The sequence below is a fragment of the Nycticebus coucang genome, chromosome 12, assembly GCF_027406575.1.
Source record: "Nycticebus coucang isolate mNycCou1 chromosome 12, mNycCou1.pri, whole genome shotgun sequence".
Taxonomy (NCBI): domain Eukaryota; kingdom Metazoa; phylum Chordata; class Mammalia; order Primates; family Lorisidae; genus Nycticebus; species Nycticebus coucang.
In genome coordinates this window covers 96,056,948-96,075,031 of record NC_069791.1, presented here as the reverse complement: position 1 = coordinate 96,075,031, position 18,084 = coordinate 96,056,948, and the positions used below count along the sequence as shown (strand labels likewise).

Here is an 18,084-nt window from a genome sequence, read left to right as displayed (position 1 = left end):
CCCTCCAGTTTACATTGCATACTTTGCTCAATTTTGAATGTTCTTTAATGAAGTAAATTCTGTATTGTCACTGCCCCAACTCTGCTGATATCTGTGCCACCCAAAAGCGTCCAGTGAAGTTCTTGATAAAATATTCTGAATCATCACATTTACACAATGGTAATAGAAAATATACACTGGAGGTGAAATAGTGAAGGGCAAATAGTGAAATAGTGAAGGGCAAAAGTGACTGATTACTTTGGGACCAATTCCCACCAAAGGCCTTAAACTATGGTCACATGAGTCAGTTCCCTTGTGGCTGTGTGTCAGTGACAGCTGGTGAGTCCTCACATCATAAATTAAGATACTTCTATACTTGAAATCAAAACACATTTGTTTCCATTTTGTTCCTTAGATTCCTACCTCACTTTTCCATGGTCAAAATTATTCTTGATGTTATAGTGCACTTAAAATTTAGTATTACCTGCGAATTCGGATAAATCCTATAGCTACACCTAACTGCCTTGTATAGGTAACATCATTTCTGTGAGCAAACCCTTTCCAAGTTCCCCTGCATGACTGTAGGAATCCCCATCTCCCCAGGGCTCTCTGTGTACAGGGGAAGCACCTCCAGAGAAAAGAAGAGCCCTTGTCTGGGAGGGAAGCAGAAGGGGTGAGAAGGGGGTGCAGGGGGACCTGGGATCCACTTCCACTCTGCCTCCTGCAAGCTGTGGGACACTGAGGGAATTTTCTCCTTCCTTTGGGAGCCTCTGTTCCCTTAGATTTAGGACAGTATGGTCATACTTACCTTGCAGAGTTCTGAGAATCAGAGATAGGATATTCAGTGCCCATAGTAAGTTCTCTTAAAAATAGCTGGGATTTCTGTGAGGATGGACTTTTCATTCCTCTTAGTCTCTCTGTTCTTACTACTGTGCTGAGAGGGAGGTGGGGCTGGTCCTGGACATAGCAGTTGGTCTCCATGACTTCCCTTCACTCCTAAAAGTTGATGGAATTTAGTGGGAGAAAGTTTTTGAAGGTGGGGAAGGTGCCAGGGTCTGTCACCTGTTTCGTGGGGTTCAGCTGTTGGTGGTGTTGGTGTTTTTGTCCATCACATCAACAGGTTTCAGAACCTCACCATTTTCTGCTCCCCAGGTGAACATGGATGCGAAAGGGTCCCCCTGTTTCCCAGAACCAGCCAGCATGCCCAACCTCAAGGAGGGCCCTTCATCCACATGGAGGAGCCATGGGCCTCTTGCTTCCACCTGCTGTGGGACTCTGCAGCCTCAGGCCCTGCCTCCACCACCATTATTTGGTATGTTGATCTGACAAGATGAGCTGACTTTTCAGCATGTTTACCTTTCCTGTCACTGAGTCAGTAGAAAACCATGTCACATGTGGTGCTACAGGTCTTGGTAGGACAAGGGTAAAGCTGGTTCAGGACACGGTGCTGCTCTCAGGTTGAGGTCACACAGTGGGCAGCATTGTCCCCCCATCACGAGCTGGGCAGCAGGTGTCTGTCATACATGAGGAAGGAAGTTATTTATAGAAGTGAGAAATTTCGGGATTGCAGATGGGTCTGCAACCTTGGCCACATGCTGGCCTTAGTTTTGGTTCTGGGAGGAATAAAACCTGTTCCTCCCTATGAAGCTTTATGTGTCCAGGCTAGCCATGCCACATAGCTTGTAGTCACCTGTGATGGAAGCAGCAGGGAAAGGGCCTGGAGTGTAAAAAGAGATTGAATCTCTGTGGATAAAGGGAGGGTATAGTGGGAGGAGGAGGGAGAGGGGAACAGATTCCTTGAGTTTCTGAGCCACTCGGAACAGCTAGAGAGCTGTTCCCAGCAGGGCTGCAGCCTATGCAAAAGTCGGGGGGCCACGTGAAGGCCATGCAAAGCTGCTGTGGGGCCTCAATGGCACTGAAGGGCCCTGTTTCCCATTAGGCCCTCAGAAGGTTCTTGTTGCTCTCTGAGTCCATCATTCATAGGAAAGATGATTCTTCTCCCAGATGTGTGCAGGTTCTGGATCAGTGTGATGAATGCTCTCGAGGTCTGGGGAAGGTAACATGGTTCTGTCAGGAGACCTTTCCTCCCTGAGTTTACGGGAGCCCAGTGAGAATAAAAGTGAGGCAGGGTCTGGCTGAGTGGAGCAGAGGCCTTGCTCCTCAGACTGAGGCAGACCCTGGTGGGAGCTGCAGGCCTGTTCTGAGCTGTCTCAGCTCCTCTCCAGCACCCTCTGGTTCCCACCCTCATGCTCACCTTTGCTCTCTGAAAGTTTCCACACAACACCCTCAACCTTTCCCTGTGCTCCTGCTGCCTCAGCCCCAACACCAACTCCCTCTGGGGCCCGCTCAGAGTCTCAGCTCTGTTATGTGTGATTAGAGGATGGTGATATCTGAGGACATTGTCAGAATGAAGAGACCAAACATGTAAAGAAAGTGAAATGGTTGTACATGCTGGGCATTCTGCTTCTCACTGTTGAGATGCATGTATCTCCACTCAGAAGATCAACACACGTTCATAAAAGTCCATAAAATAAATCTTAGTGTGCAGCTGCTCAGCCCAGAGATTTTTATTCCCTTTCTCAAAAAATAAATCAAAGTCCGTCTTTCTGCTATTAAAATTTATATTCTACCACATAAGGAAAGAAAAGATAATTATGCAAATATGTGTAGAGTTAAGCTCAGTGATCCCTACTTCAGATCTGAAGACAATCATTTTTTATGACGTAGAATCACAGCACAGCAGGACAGGGAAGTATTCATCAGGGGTACAAAATATATTACAGGAGATAAAATGTTCCTAGGAAAAAATAAGATCACATGCAAGTAAACCAAAATCTTTTTTCCTAACAGAACAACTATATTGAATCTTGAAGACAAATTTGAACTCTGATGACTATTCAAAAATGTGTCACACCTGCTCTGATTTCAGTATATTCTCTGCCCGATATTCCCTTTCCCCCAATAAACATTTGCATTTCCGTTTGTCCCCGTGTCTGCTTGTTGGAGAACCAGCTGACCCTTGGGGTGCACCTGGATGATTCCTGCACATTTGGGCACACACTGAGGTGCTGCAGGCAGAAGCAGGGTCATCCTGTGTGTAGTCCGGACTGAGAGTGATACGGGAGGTGTCTGAGATGGTGTTAACAGCCTGTGTTAAGACATGGATGACAGTTCCTTCTAGAAATATTTATGGATCACCTGCTGCCTGCTAGTCCCAGGTGCCTTGTGATCAGATGGACAGCAGGTTCTTATTCTGTGAAGTGCAAGCTCTCATAATTTGGCAGAGAGAACAGACCATGAGGGGTTGAGGGAGACACTGAGAATCTTTGGCCCCACTGAGGCTGTGTCAGGGCCCTTCCACCACAAAGCCAGCTACCCTAGGATGACACCAAGTCTAGGCAAGCTCCAGGGAAGCTGAACTGGATGTAGAGATTTCTCTAGAAGTCCCAAGATCCTGAGAATCCTTGTTATTTCTTCATTATGGGATGGAAAGATGTGAATGGTGAGCAGATGCCAAACAGGACTTAGTGGAGCAGAGGGCCTGGGGGAAAGAGTCAGACAAAGGGACAGGCAGAGAGAGGCAGAGAAGGAGGGGAAGAGAGATGGAGTGATAGGAGGAAGAGTGAAAGGATCTGAGAGAGGAAGAGAGTAAAGGGGCAAGGACCAAAGTGGGAGCCAGCAAGGTGGGGCCCAGGTGGAGGGGGCAGGGACTGCAGGAAGTCCTGAGCATCAGGTGCTGGGGGGGCGCCTGAGCTCTGAGGCTCTGACCTACTGGTGTTCAGCATGCAGGAGCCCAGGGCACTGGGACACTCATATCCCCACTTCTGGCTGGGTGGCTACCTGGAGCCTCTGGGTGTGTCCCTAAAGGGGTGCCTTCGAGGAGAGAGAGCTGCTTGGGTCAGGTTTGTCTTGGAGCCTGGTCTGTGGAGATGGGATCATGAGCAACCTCTTTCCCTACCCAGGTCCCTGCTGAATTTTCCACCTGGGTGGCCACCATGTTCCACAAGTGGGCCTCCAGATTCCAGAACTGGAGCCCATTGTTCCCCTGCCCCTTGTAAATGGCTTTTGAGGTAGAATGTAGGCACCAGACACCTACCCTGTTTCCCCAAAAATAAGACAGTGTCTTATTTTAAGGTGTGCTCCCAAAGATGCACTAGGTCTTATTTCCCCCCCCCCTCAGGTTACACTGATTGCAATTGTTAGGTAAAGTCCCTCTTGCAATCATGTCTTGCCCCCATAAAGTGTGACACACACCAAGGCCCCACCCACCTCCCTCCATCCCTCTTTCTGCTTCTCCCCCCATAACCTTAATTGTCATTAATTGTCCTCATATCAAAATTGAATACATAGGATTCATGCTTCTCCATTCTTGAGATGCCTTACTAAGAATAATGTCTTCCACTTCCATCCAGGTTAATACGAAGGATGTAAAGTCTCCATTTTTTTAAATGGCTGAATAGTACTCCATGGTATACATATACCACAGCTTGTTAATCCATTCCTGGGTTGGTGGGCATTTAGGCTGTTTCCACATTTTGGCGATTGTAAATTGAGCTGCAATAAACAGTCTAGTGCAAGTGTCCTTATGATAAAAGGATTTTTTTTTCCTTGCGGGTAGATGCCCAGTAATGGGATTGCAGGATCAAAAGGGAGGTCTAGCTTGAGTGCTTTGAGGTTTCTCCATACTTCCTTCCAGAAAGGTTGTACTAGTTTGCAGTCCCACCATCAGTGTAAAAGTGTTCCCTTCTCTCCACATCCACGCCAGCATCTGCAGTTTTGAGATTTTGTGATGTGGGCCATTCTCACTGGGGTTAGATGATATCTCAGGGTTGTTTTGATTTGCATTTCTCTAATATATAGAGATGATGAACATTTTTTCATGTGTTTGTTAGCCATTCGTCTGTCATCTTTAGAGAAAGTTCTATTCATGTCTCTTGCCCATTGATATAAGGGATTGTTGGCTTTTTTCATGTGGATTAATTTGAGTTCTCTATAGATCCTGGTTATCAAGCTTTTGTCTGATTGAAAATATGCAAATATCCTTTCCCATTGTGTAGGTTGTCTCTTTGCTTTGGTTATTGTCTCTTTAGCTGTACAGAAGCTTTTCAGTTTAATGAAGTCCCATTTGTTTATTTTTGTTGTTGTTGCAATTGCCATGGCAGTCTTCTTCATGAAGTCTTTCCCCAGGCCAATATCTTCCAGTGTTTTTCCTAGGCTTTCTTGGAGGATTTTTATTGTTTCATGCCTTAAATTTAAGTCCTTTATCCATCTTGAATCAATTTTTGTGAGTGGGGAAAGGTGTAGATCCAGTTCAGTCTTTTACATGTAGACATCCAGTTCTCCCAACACCATTTATTGAATAGGGAGTCTTTCCCCCAAGGTATGTTCTTCTTTGGTTTATTGAAGATTAGGTGGTTGTAAGATGTTAGTTTCATTTCTTGGTTTTCAATTCGATTCCAAGTATCTATGTCTCTGTTTTTGTGCCAGTACCATGCTGTCTTGAGCACTATGGCTTTGTAGTACATACTAAAATCTGGTATGCTGATGCCCCCAGCTTTATTTTTGTTACAGAGAACTGCCTTAGCTATATGGGTTTTTTTCTGGTTCCATACAAAATGCAGAATCATTTTTTCCAAATCTTGAAAGTACGATGTTGGTATTTTGATAGGAATGGCATTGAATAGGTAGATTGCTTTGGGAAGTATAGACATTTTAACAATGTTGATTCTTCCCATCCATGAGCATGGTATGTTCTTCCATTTGTTAATATCCTCTGCTATTTCCTTTCTGAGGATTTCATAGTTTTCTTTATAGAGGTCCTTCACCTCCTTCGTTAGGTATATTCCTAGGTATTTCATTTTCTTTGAGACTATGGTGAAGGGAGTTGTGTCCTTAATTAGCTTCTCAACTTGACTGTTATTGGTGTATACAAAGGCTACTGACCTGTGGACATTGATTTTATATCCTGAAACATTACTGTATTTTTTGATGACTTCTAGGAGTCTTGTGGTTGAGTCTTTGGGGTTCTCTAAGTATAAGATCATGTCGTCAGCAAAGAGGGAGAGTGTGACCTCCTCTGCTCCCATTTGGATTCCCTTTATTTCCTTGTCTTGCCTAATTGTATTGGCTAGAACTTCCAGCACTACATTGAATAGTAAAGGTGACAGAGGACAACCTTGTCTGGTTCCAGTTCTAAGAGGAAAAGCTTTCAGTTTTACTCCATTCAGTAAAATATTGGCTGTGGGTTTGTCATAGATAGCTTCAATCAGTTTTAGAAATGTGCCACCTATGCCTATACTCTTCAGTGTTCTAATTAGAAAAGGATGCTGGATTTTATCAAATGCTTTTTCTGCATCTATTGAGAGGATCATGTGATCTTTATTTTTGCCTCTGTTAATATGGTGGATAACGTTTATGGACTTGCATATGTTAAACCAGCCTTGCATCCCTGGGATGAAGCCTACTTGATCATGATGAATGACTTTTTTGATGATAAGCTGTAATCTATTGGCTAGGATTTTGTTGAGAATTTTTGCATCTATATTCATGAGTGAGATTGGTCTGAAATTCTCCTTTTTGTTTGGGTCTTTTCCTGGTTTTGGTATCAGGGTGATGTTTGCTTCATAGAATGTGTTGGGGAAGATTCCTTCTTCCTCAATTTTTTGGAATAATTTCTGCAGTACAGGAATAAGCTCTTCCTTGAAGGTTTGATAGAATTCTGGAGTGAAGCCATCTGGACCAGGGCATTTTTTGGTTGGAAGACTTTTTATTGTTTCTTTGATCTCAGTGCTTGAAATTGGTCTGTTCAGGAGCTCTATTTCTTCCTGGCCGAGTCTAGGGAGAGGGTGTGATTCCAAATATTGATCCATTTCCTTCACATTGTCAAATTTCTGGGCGTAGAGTTTCTGGTAGTATTCAGAGATGATCTCTTGTATCTCTGTGGGATCAGTTGTTATTTCCCTTTTATCATTTCTGATTGAGGTTACTAGAGATTTTACTTTTCTATTCCTCATTAGTCTGGCCAATGGTTTATCTATTTTATATTTTTTTTCTTTTTTTTTTTTTTTGTAGAGACAGAGTTTCACTTTATGGCCCTCGGTAGAGTGCCGTGGCCCCACACAGCTCACAGCAACCTCCAACTCCTGGGCCTAAGTGATTCTCTTGCCTCAGCCTCCCGAGTAGCCGGGACTACAGGCGCCCGCCACAACGCCCGGCTATTTTTTGGTTGCAGTTATTTATTTTTTCAAAAAACCAACTCCTTGTTTCATTAATTTTCTGAATGATTCTTTTGTTTTCAATTTCATTGATCTCTGATTTGATTTTGGATATTTCTTTTCTTCTACTGAGTTTAGGCTTAGAGTGTTCTTCTTTTTCCAATTCCATAAGATCTCTTGTGAGATTGTTGATGCGCTCTCTTTCTGTTTTTCGAATGTAGGCATCTAAAGCGATGAATTTTCCTCTCAAAACTGCTTTTGCAGTTTCCCACAGGTTTTGGTAGCTTGTGTCTTCATTGTTGTTATACTCAAGGAAGTTAATGATTTCCTGTTTTATTTCTTCCTGCACCCATCTGTTATTCAACAGAAGATTGTTTAATTACCATGCCTTTGGGTGGGGTCGAGCATTTTTGTTAGAGTTGAGTTCCACCTTTAGTGCCTTATGGTATGAGAAGATACAAGGTAAAATTTCAATTCTTTTGATTCTGTTGATATTTGTTTTGTGTCCCAGGATATGATCAAATTTGGAGAATGTTCCATGGGGTGATGAGAAGAATGTATATTCTTTATCTTTGGGATGGAGTATTCTACATGCATCTATCAGGCACAGTTGTTCTAGGGTCTCATTTAAATCTCTTATATCTTTGTTTAATTTCTGTTTAGAGGATCTGTCCAGCTCTGTAAGAGGAGTGTTAAAATCCCCTGTTGTTATGGTATTATCAGATATCATATTGCTCAGACTAAGGTCTGTTTCAAGAATCTGTGAGCATTTAAATTGGGTGCATAAATATTTAGAATTGAAATGTCTTCTTGTTGTACTTTTCCCTTGACCAATATAAAGTGACCATCTTTGTCTTTTTTGACTTTAGTTGCTTTAAATCCACATGTATCTGAAAATAAGATTGCAACTCCTCTTTTCTTCTGAATTCCATTTGCCTGAAAAATTGTCTTCCAACCCTTGACTCGGACCTTTAATTTGTCTTTTGAAGCCAGCTGTGTTTCTTGCAGACAGCAAATGGATGGCTTGTGTTTTTTAATCCAGTCAGCCAATCTATGTCTCTTCAGTGGGAATTCAAGCCATTAACATTTATTGAGATAATTGATAAGTGTGGTAGTATTCTATTCGTCTTATTTGGTGAGAGTCCATTGCTTAGTTTTATCTTTTGCATCAGTGTGGAGGTTAGGTTCTGTCCTTTAATTTCTGAGTTCTTACTTTGCTGCTGACCCATTGTGGTGGTCAGTGTGCAGAACAGGTTGAAGTATTTCCTGTAGAGCTGGTCCTGTTGTGGCGAATTTCCTCAATGTTTGTATATCCGTAAATGATTTGATTTCTCCATCAATTTTGAAGCTTAGCTTAGCAGGGTACAGAATTCTGGGCTGAAAATTTAATCTACCTTTAAGTAGATTAAAGGTAGATGACCATTGTCTTCTTGCTTGGAAAGTTTCATTAGAGAAGTCTGCGGTCACTCTGATGGATTTGCCCCTGTAGGTCAACTGGCGCTTACTCCTGGCAGCTTGCAGAATCTTTTCTTTTGTCTTGACTTTGGACAGGTTCATCACAATGTGTCTTGGAGAAGCTCGGTTAGAGTTGAGGCGACCTGGGGTCCGATATCCCTCTGAAAGCAGTGTGTCAGAATCTTTGGTGATATTTGGGAAATTTTCTTTTATAATATTCTCTAGTATGGCTTCCATTCCTCTGGGGCATTCTTGTTCCCCTTCTGGAATTCCTATAACTCGTATGTTGGAACGCTTCATAAAGTCCCATAATTCTGACAGTGACCGTTCTGCTTTCTCTCTCTTCTTTTCTGCCTCTTTTACTATTTGAGTTATCTCAAGAACTTTGTGTTCTACCTCTGAAATTCTTTCTTCCGCATGGTCTAACCTGTTGCTGATACTTTCCATTGCATCTTTAAGTTCCCTAATTGACTGTTTCAGTTCCTTCAGCTCTGCTATATCCTTTTTATATTCTTCATATCATTCATCTCTTATTTGATTCTGTTTTTGGATTTCCTTTTGGTTATTTTCCACTTTATTAGCAGTTTCCTTTGTTGTTTCCATCATTTCTTTCATTGTTTTCAACATGTGTATTCTAAATTCCCTTTCTGTCATTCCTAACATTTCTTTATAGGTGGAATCCTCTGCAGTAGCTACCTCCTGGTCCCTTGGCAGGGTTGTTCTGGACTGGTTCTTCATGTTGCCTGGAGTTTTCTGCTGATTCTTCCTCATGAGTGATTTCTTTTATCTGTTTTCTTGCCCTAATTTTCCTTTCACTTCCTCTTGCTCTTTAAGTTCTCGCGCCTGTGGAAGTTGTGGGCGGGTTTAGACGATTGAACACACATGACCACTTGCCGGTTTTCCACTGTTTTAGTCCTCCTCTTGGGGTCCAGAAGTCTCTTGCTTGACTCCCTGTATCCTCGCAGGGGTGATGATAGGCAGATCCCACCAGCCAGAGATGCCTGGAGTCCTATCTCCCCAGACTGACGGTGCCCAGATGCAAGGAAGCTGTTACTCGGCCTCCATCCTCTTCTTTCTTCGATGCGCTAGGTCTTATTTTCAGGGGACATCTTATCTTTCCTGTAAGTAGGTCTTATTTTCGGAGGATGTCTTATTTTCGGGGAAACAGGGTGGTACCACAGGCTGAAACTATGGTGTCTTTTTATTTCTGACAAAATGCTTATAAAACTGTTGCTTGTGAAATTTTGGTGGGTAGCCTGAATGCCCTTGGGGCCTGTAGGAGACATTAGGAGGAACATTTGGAAAGTTAGTGTGTGTTGGATGCATCTTGGCACTTGCACAAAACACCTACATCAAGGAAAAGATCTCAGGCCAGTTTGCAAGCAGTGAGGTCACAGAGCAGAACTCCCCTAAAGGAGCGCTCTTTGCCTGTGTGGAATGTTGCTGTCCCCTAGCCCAATCAACGACACAGAGGTAGCACTGCAGACGGAATGATTTATTTATTTATTTTTTTTTTTTTACTTTTTTTTTTTTTTTTATTGTTGGGGATTCATTGAGGGTACAATAAGCCAGTTACACTGATTGCAATTGTTAGGTAAAGTCCCTCTTGCAATCATGTCTTGCCCCCATAAAGTGTGACACACACTAAGGCCCCACCCTCCTCCCTCCATCCCTCTTTCTGCTTCCCCCCCCATAAACTTAATTGTCATTAATTGTCCTTATATCAAGATTGAGTACATAGGATTCATGCTTCTCCATTCTTGTGATGCTTTACTAAGAATAATGTCTTCCAATTCCATCCAGGTTAATACGAAGGATGTAAAGTCTCCATTTTTTTTAATAGCTGAATAGTATTCCATGGTATACATATACCACAGCTTGTTAATCCATTCCTGGGTTGGTGGGCATTTAGGCTGTTTCCACATTTTGGCAATGGTAAATTGAGCTGCCATAAACAGTCTAGTACAAGTGTCCTTATGATAAAAGGATTTTTTTCCTTCTGGGTAGATGCCCAGTAATGGGATTGCAGGATCGAATGGGAGGTCTAGGTTGAGTGCTTTGAGGTTTCTCCATACTTCCTTCCAGAAAGGTTGTACTAGTTTGCAGTCCCACCAGCAGTGTAAAAGTGTTCCCTTCTCTCCACATCCACGCCAGCATCTGCAGTTTTGAGATTTTGTGATGTGGGCCATTCTCACTGGGGTTAGATGATATCTGAGGGTTGTTTTGATTTGCATTTCTCTAATATATAGAGATGATGAACATTTTTTCATATGTTTGTTAGCCATTCGTCTGTCATCTTTAGAGAAAGTTCTATTCATGTCTCTTGCCCATTGATATAAGGGATTGTTGGCTTTTTTCATGTGGATTAATTTGAGTTCTCTATAGATCCTGGTTATCAAGCTTTTGTCTGATTGAAAATATGCAAATATCCTTTCCCATTGTGTAGGTTGTCTCTTTGCTTTGGTTATTGTGTCCTTAGCTGTACAGAAGCTTTTCAGTTTAATGAAGTCCCATTTGTTTATTTTTGATGTTGTTGAAATTGCCATGGCAGTCTTCTTCATGAAGTCTTCCCCCAGGCCAATATCTTCCAGTGTTTTTCCTATGCTTTCTTTGAGGATTTTTATTGTTTCATGCCTTAAATTTAAGTCCTTTATCCATCTTGAATCAATTTTTGTGAGTGGGGAAAGGTGTGGGTCCAGTTTCAGTCTTTTACATGTAGACATCCAGTTCTCCCAACACCATTTATTGAATAGGGAGTGTTTCCCCCAAGGTAAGTTCTTGTTTGGTTTATCAAAGATTAGGTGGTTGTAAGATGTTAGTTTCATTTCTTGGTGTTCAATTCGATTCCAAGTGTCTATGTCTCTGTTTTTGTGCCAGTACCATGCTGTCTTGAGCACTATGGCTTTGTAGTACAGACTAAAATCTGGTATGCTGACGCCCCCAGCTTTATTTTTGTTACTAAGAACTGCCTTAGCTATACGGGGTTTTTTCCGGTTCCATACAAAACGCAGAATCATTTTTTCCAAATCTTGAAAGTACGATGTAGGTACTTTGATAGGAATGGCATTGAATAGGTAGATAGCTTTGGGAAGTATAGACATTTTAACAATGTTGATTCTTCCCATCCATGAGCATGGTATGTTCTTCCATTTGTTAATATCCTCTGCTATTTCCTTTCTGAGGATTTCATAGTTTTCTTTATAGAGGTCCTTCACCTCCTTCGTTAGGTATATTCCTAGGTATTTCATTTTCTTTGAAACTATGGTGAAGGGAGTTGTGTCCTTAATTAGCTTCTCATCTTGACTGTTATTGGTGTATACAAAGGCTACTGACTTGTGGACATTGATTTTATATCCTGAAACATTACTGTATTTTTTGATGACTTCTAGGAGTCTTGTGGTTGAGTCTTTGGGGTTCTCTAAGTATAAGATCATGTCGTCAGCAAAGAGGGAGAGTTTGACCTCCTCTGCTCCCATTTGGATTCCCTTTATTTCCTTGTCTTGCCTAATTGTATTGGCTAGAACTTCCAGCACTACATTGAATAGTAAAGGTGACAGAGGACAACCTTGTCTGGTTCCAGTTCTAAGAGGAAAAGCTTTCAGTTTTACTCCATTCAGTAAAATATTGGCTGTGGGTTTGTCATAGATAGCTTCAATCAGTTTTAGAAATGTGCCACCTATGCCTATACTCTTCAGAGTTCTAATTAGAAAAGGATGCTGGATTTTATCAAATGCTTTTTCTGCATCTATTGAGAGGATCATGTGATCTTTATTTTTGCCTCTGTTAATATGGTGGATAACGTTTATAGACTTGCGTATGTTAAACCAGCCATGCATCCCTGGGATGAAGCCTACTTGATCATGATGAATGACTTTTTTGATGATAAGCTGTAATCTATTGGCTAGGATTTTGTTGAGAATTTTTGCGTCTATGTTCATGAGTGAGATTGGTCTGAAATTCTCCTTTTTGTTTGGGTCTTTTCCTGGTTTTGGTATCAGGGTGATGTTTGCTTCATAGAATGTGTTGGGGAAGATTCCTTCTTCCTCAGTTTTTTGGAATAATTTCTGCAGTACAGGAATAAGCTCTTCCTTGAAGGTTTGATAGAATTCTGGAGTGAAGCCATCTGGACCAGGGCATTTTTTAGTTGGAAGCTTTTTTATTGTTTCTTTGATCTCAGTGCTTAAATTGGTCTGTTCAGGAGGTCTATTTCTTCCTGGCTAAGTCTAGGGAGAGGGTGTGATTCCAAATATTGATCCATTTCCTTCACATTGTCAAATTTCTGGGCATAGAGTTTCTGGTAGTATTCAGAGATGATCTCTTGTATCTCTGTGGGATCAGTTGTTATTTCCCCTTTATCGTTTCTGATTGAGGTTATTAGAGATTTTACTTTTCTATTTCTAGTTAGTCTGGCTAATGGTTTATCTATTTTATTTATTTTTTCAAAAAACCAACTCCTTGTTTCATTAATTTTCTGAATGATTCTTTTGTTTTCAATTTCATTGATCTCTGATTTGATTTTGGATATTTCTTTTCTTCTACTGAGTTTAGGCTTAGATTGTTCTTCTTTTTCCAATTCCATAAGATCTCTTGTGAGATTGTTGATGTGCTCTCTTTCTGTTTTTCGAATGTAGGCATCTAAAGCGATGAATTTTCCTCTCAAAACTGCTTTTGCAGTATCCCACAGGTTTTGGTAGCTTGTGTCTTCATTGTTGTTATGCTCAAGGAAGTTAATGATTTCCTGTTTTATTTCTTCCTTCACCCATCTGTTATTCAACAGAAGATTGTTTAATTTCCATGCCTTTGGGTGGGCTTGAGCATTTTTGTTAGAGTTGAGTTCCACCTTTAGTGCCTTATGGTCTGAAAAGATACAAGGTAAAATTTCAATTCTTCTGATTCTGTTGATATTTGTTTTGTATCCCAGGATATGATCAATTTTGGAGAATGTTCCATGGGGTGATGAGAAGAATGTATATTCTTTATCTTTGGGGTGGAGTGTTCTATATGCATCTATCAAGCATAGTTGTTCTAGGGTCTCATTTAAATCTCTTACATCTTTGTTTAATTTCTGTTTAGAGGATCTGTCCAGCTCTGTAAGAGGTGTGTTAAAGTCCCCTGTTATGATGGTATTATCAGATATCATATTGCTCAGACTGAGTAAGGTCTGCTTCAGGAATCTGGGAGCATTTAAATTGGGTGCATAAATATTTAGAATTGAAATGTCTTCTTGTTGTAGTTTTCCCTTGACCAATATAAAGTGACCATCTTTGTCTGTTTTGACTTTAGTTGCTTTAAATCCACATGTATCTGAAAATAAGATTGCAACTCCTCTTTTCTTCTGAATTCCGTTTGCCTGAAAAATTGTCTTCCAACCCTTGACTCGGAGCTTTAATTTGTCTTTTGAGGCCAGGTGTGTTTCTTGCAGACAGCAAATGGATGGCTTGTGTTTTTTAATCCAGTCAGCCAATCTATGTCTCTTCAGTGGGGAATTCAAGCCATTAACATTTATTGAGATAATTGATAAGTGTGGTAGTATTCTATTCGTCTTATTTGGTGAGAGTCCATTGCTTAATTTTATCTTTTGCATCAGTGTGGAGGTTAGGTTTTGTCCTTTGATTTCTGAGTTCTTACTTTGCTGCTGATCCATTGTGGTGGTCAGTGTGCAGAACAGGTTGAAGTATTTCCTGTAGAGCTGGTCTTGTTGTGGCGAATTTCCTCAATGTTTGTATATCCGTAAATGATTTGATTTCTCCGTCAATTCTGAAGCTTAGCTTAGCAGGGTACAGAATTCTGGGCTGAAAATTGTTCTGTTTAAGTAGATTAAAGGTAGATGACCATTGTCTTCTTGCTTGGAAAGTTTCATTAGAGAAGTCTGCGGTCACTCTGATGGATTTGCCCCTGTAGGTCAACTGGCGCTTACTCCTGGCAGCTTGCAGAATCTTTTCTTTTGTCTTGACTTTGGACAGGTTCATCACAATGTGTCTTGGAGAAGCTCGGTTAGAGTTGAGGCGACCTGGGGTCCGATATCCCTCTGAAAGCAGTGTGTCAGACTCTTTGGTGATGTTTGGGAAATTTTCTTTTATAATATTCTCTAGTATGGCTTCCATTCCTCTGGGGCATTCGTGTTCCCCTTCTGGAATTCCTATAACTCGTATGTTGGAACGCTTCATAAAGTCCCATAATTCTGACAGTGAACGTTCTGCTTTCTCTCTCTTCTTTTCTGCCTCTTTTACTGTCTGTGTTATCTCAAGAACTTTGTCTTCTACCTCTGAAATTCTTTCTTCTGCATGGTCTAACCTGTTGCTGATACTTTCCATTGTATCTTTAAGTTCCCTAATTGACTGTTTCAGTTCCTTCAGGTCTGCTATATCCTTTTTATATTCTTCATATCGTTCATCTCTTATTTGATTCTGTTTTTGGATTTCCTTTTGGTTATTTTCCACTTTATTAGCAATTTCCTTCATTGTTTCCATCATTTCTTTCATTGTTTTCAACATGTGTATTCTAAATTCCCTTTCTGTCATTCCTAACATTTCTATACTGGTGGAATCATCTGCAGTAGCTACCTCATGGTCCCTTGGTGGGGTTGTTCTAGACTGGTTCTTCATGTTGCCTGGAGTTTTCTGCTGATTCTTCCTCATGAGTGATTTCTTTTATCTGTTTCCTTGCCCTAATTTTCCTTTCACTTCCTCTTGCTCTTTAAGTTCTTGTGCCTGTGGACTGAGGGTTATAGGACCAGAAGGGTGAGAAGGTTGAAGAGCAAAAAAAGGGGATGAAAGAAAGGAGGACCGAGTGATAAGAAAAAAAGAAAGATAGAGAAAGGAGAGGGGGTGGGTATAAGGAATATTGACAAAAAGAAGAGAGGCACAGAAAGAGGGAGACAGGGCAATATAGGTGTACAGTAGGGTACTTTGACACAACCTTAAAAAACCCCACCTTCTGGGGGTGCCCAGTTGCGTGGTTCCCTTGAGGTCAGCAGCTCTTTGCTAACCTGATCAGACACAGTACCCCACCTCCACCAAGTAGAGAGGAAAGACAAAAATGCTATAAATCAAACCAAAAGAAGCAAACAGAAAACTTTACGGGGATAAAATTGGGTGAAAAACCAAATTATATCGGTAGAAACACTAGCAAAAATGAAGTTGAAGTTATTATAAAAGGCAGCAATGGGAAATTATAATTAAACTAGGAAAATTGAGAAAGAAAAAGGGATCTGTGTGGAAAAGATTGAAATTAAAAAAACAAAAGAACATCAGCAACGTCAAAATAAACAAACAAAAAAAACAACCAAACCAAAAAAAAAAAAAGAAGAAAAAAATACACAACCAAAACCAAAGCAGTTTGTATATGTTATTGAATATTGTCTGGGCAACACGTGGTCTTCTGGGGTATGAGATGTTAGTCACAGTTCTGATACGACTGGAGGCTGCTGATTTCTCAAACCCCAGCAGGTAGACACCCTAAATCTCTCTTCAGCCTACTTAAAAGGCACTTTGAACTTGTAAACTTGCTGAGCAGAAGCTTTCCCAGCTTTCTCGCTGGAATCGCTGCTGAAGTGGCTATGCACTTACTCAGTGTGCCAAAACCGATCTCACTCTGCCCCTGAGGGTTAGGGCTGCAAGGCGGCTCAGACCCCACCCTTAGGCTACTTGGTTGCTGGGTTACCAGCTCCCACCCGTTTCTAGCTCTGCGACCCTGAGGGCAGAGCTTGCCGGGGCAGATCACTGACAATGGATCCGTGTGACCCACCGCCAAACACTATCAGCTCCGTCTGGCTCAGCGGCTCAGACTGGGGCCCTAGACAATGGCCAAAGTTCTCCGCACTCCCGCTCAGGCCTTCCCCAAGGCAGTTCAACTCAGTGCCAAGTCCAAAGACATCAAAACAGTTCACAGGTAAGGCCTTTCTGTTTTGCAGTCTCGCTGCTACTGAACTTACAGTTGTGGGCGGGTTTAGACGGATTGAACACACGCGACCACTTGCCGGCTTTCCACGGTTTTAGTCCACCTCTTGGGGTCCAGAAGTCTCTCGCTGACTCCCTGTATCCTCATAGGAGTGATGATAGGCAGTTCCCACCAGCCAGAGATGCCTGGAGTCCTATCTCCCCAGACTCACGGTGCCCAGATGCAAGGAAGCTGTTACTCGGCTGTCATCTTGCTCCGCCTCCCGGAATGATTTATTTATTAAGGGAAGACTGAGGGCTCGCTCAGGCCCACAGCAATTGCCCATCTTTATTCACTGCATTATATATTGAAACTTGGTTATATATCCAAACTTGGTTATTCAGATAAGAATAACCAAGAATAAAGAACAAAAGCACTAGTTGAGACTGCCATGAAAAATTTCTCCTCAGCATAAATGTTACAAGCACGTATACATCATTTCTAAGTCTGGAGCATTTAACTTAAAGATAAACTACAAGGACACCAGGCTGTCTGTTCTGTTCTCCCACCTCCCTAAAAGGTTAAATGAAACTTTTGTGTAATTTGAAGTTAGGGAACGAAGAGCAACAATTAAGCCTCAGACAGGTGCTAAATCTCCAGCTACAATTTGGCGGGGACCTCAGGGATACATTTCTCAAGGCTTTTTCAGCAAGCAGGGAGGAATTAACCCCCAAGTCTTGCTTATGACCGAGAATGGAATTTTCCCTTCCCAGGGCCTTGTACCTCAAGAAGCACATATGAGACAAAGCCACCTTTTTGGGGCTCTGAAAACTGTGCCCCTTCCTTGGAAAAATCTGCCTTGGCTAAAAGGAAAGTTATTGGTGCCTCCCAAGATTTAGAGGCATAAGCTTCTGTTCTTCAAAGCACACTGAGGAACATACATGAAATGACCTTGAAGGGATGGGCTTAGCAGGACAGTGCACACAAGCACTTCTCAGGCATACCCACCACACAGCCAACCCAAAGGGAAACTGGTTAAATGCATTATCATCTCAGGCTTACCTAATACTTTGAATGGTCTCAAGGAGGTGTCCATTAATTAGTAGCCAGGATTCATAAAGCCCAAGATCTAATCCATAGCTTTCGGTCCCCTGAACTATGCCCAGACAAGATCTCTGAGTATGGCTATGAAATATAAATTAGTATTGCCTGAGGTTTCAGTCAATAAGAAGCAGAGCAGGCTCAGTGCCCATAGTTCAGTGATTAGGATGCCAGCCACATATACCAAAGCTAGCAGGTTCCGGCCTGGCCCAGGCTGCTAACAACAGTAACAACTGCAATAAAAAAAAAAAAAAATAGCCGGGCATTATGTTGGACTGTAGTCCCAGCTACTTGGGAGGCTGAGGCAAGAGAATCGCTTAAGCCCAAGAGTTTGAGGTTGATGTGAGCTGTGACACCATGGCACTCCACTGAGGGTGATGTAATGACACTCTGTCTAAAAAAAAAAAAAAGAGGTAGAGCAGGAACTTTATCCACGTGCAGCTGACAACAAAGTTCA

At 41.8% G+C, this 18,084-nt stretch overlaps 1 protein-coding gene across 2 annotated transcripts in view; it reads right to left on the bottom strand.

Moving 5' to 3' along the window:
* Positions 1 to 18,084, bottom strand: part of LOC128562551 (uncharacterized) — a 123,198-nt gene that overhangs the window by 64,175 nt on the left and 40,939 nt on the right. Inside the window, exon 2 of one of the 2 annotated variants that reach the window (XM_053557608.1) lies at positions 9,596 to 9,921. The exons of the other annotated variant lie outside the window; for it this stretch is intronic. The gene's annotated coding sequence lies outside the window, so the exon portion shown is untranslated. Of the gene's footprint in view, positions 1 to 9,595; positions 9,922 to 18,084 lie in introns of those variants that run through there. 2 annotated transcript variants of the gene reach the window in all.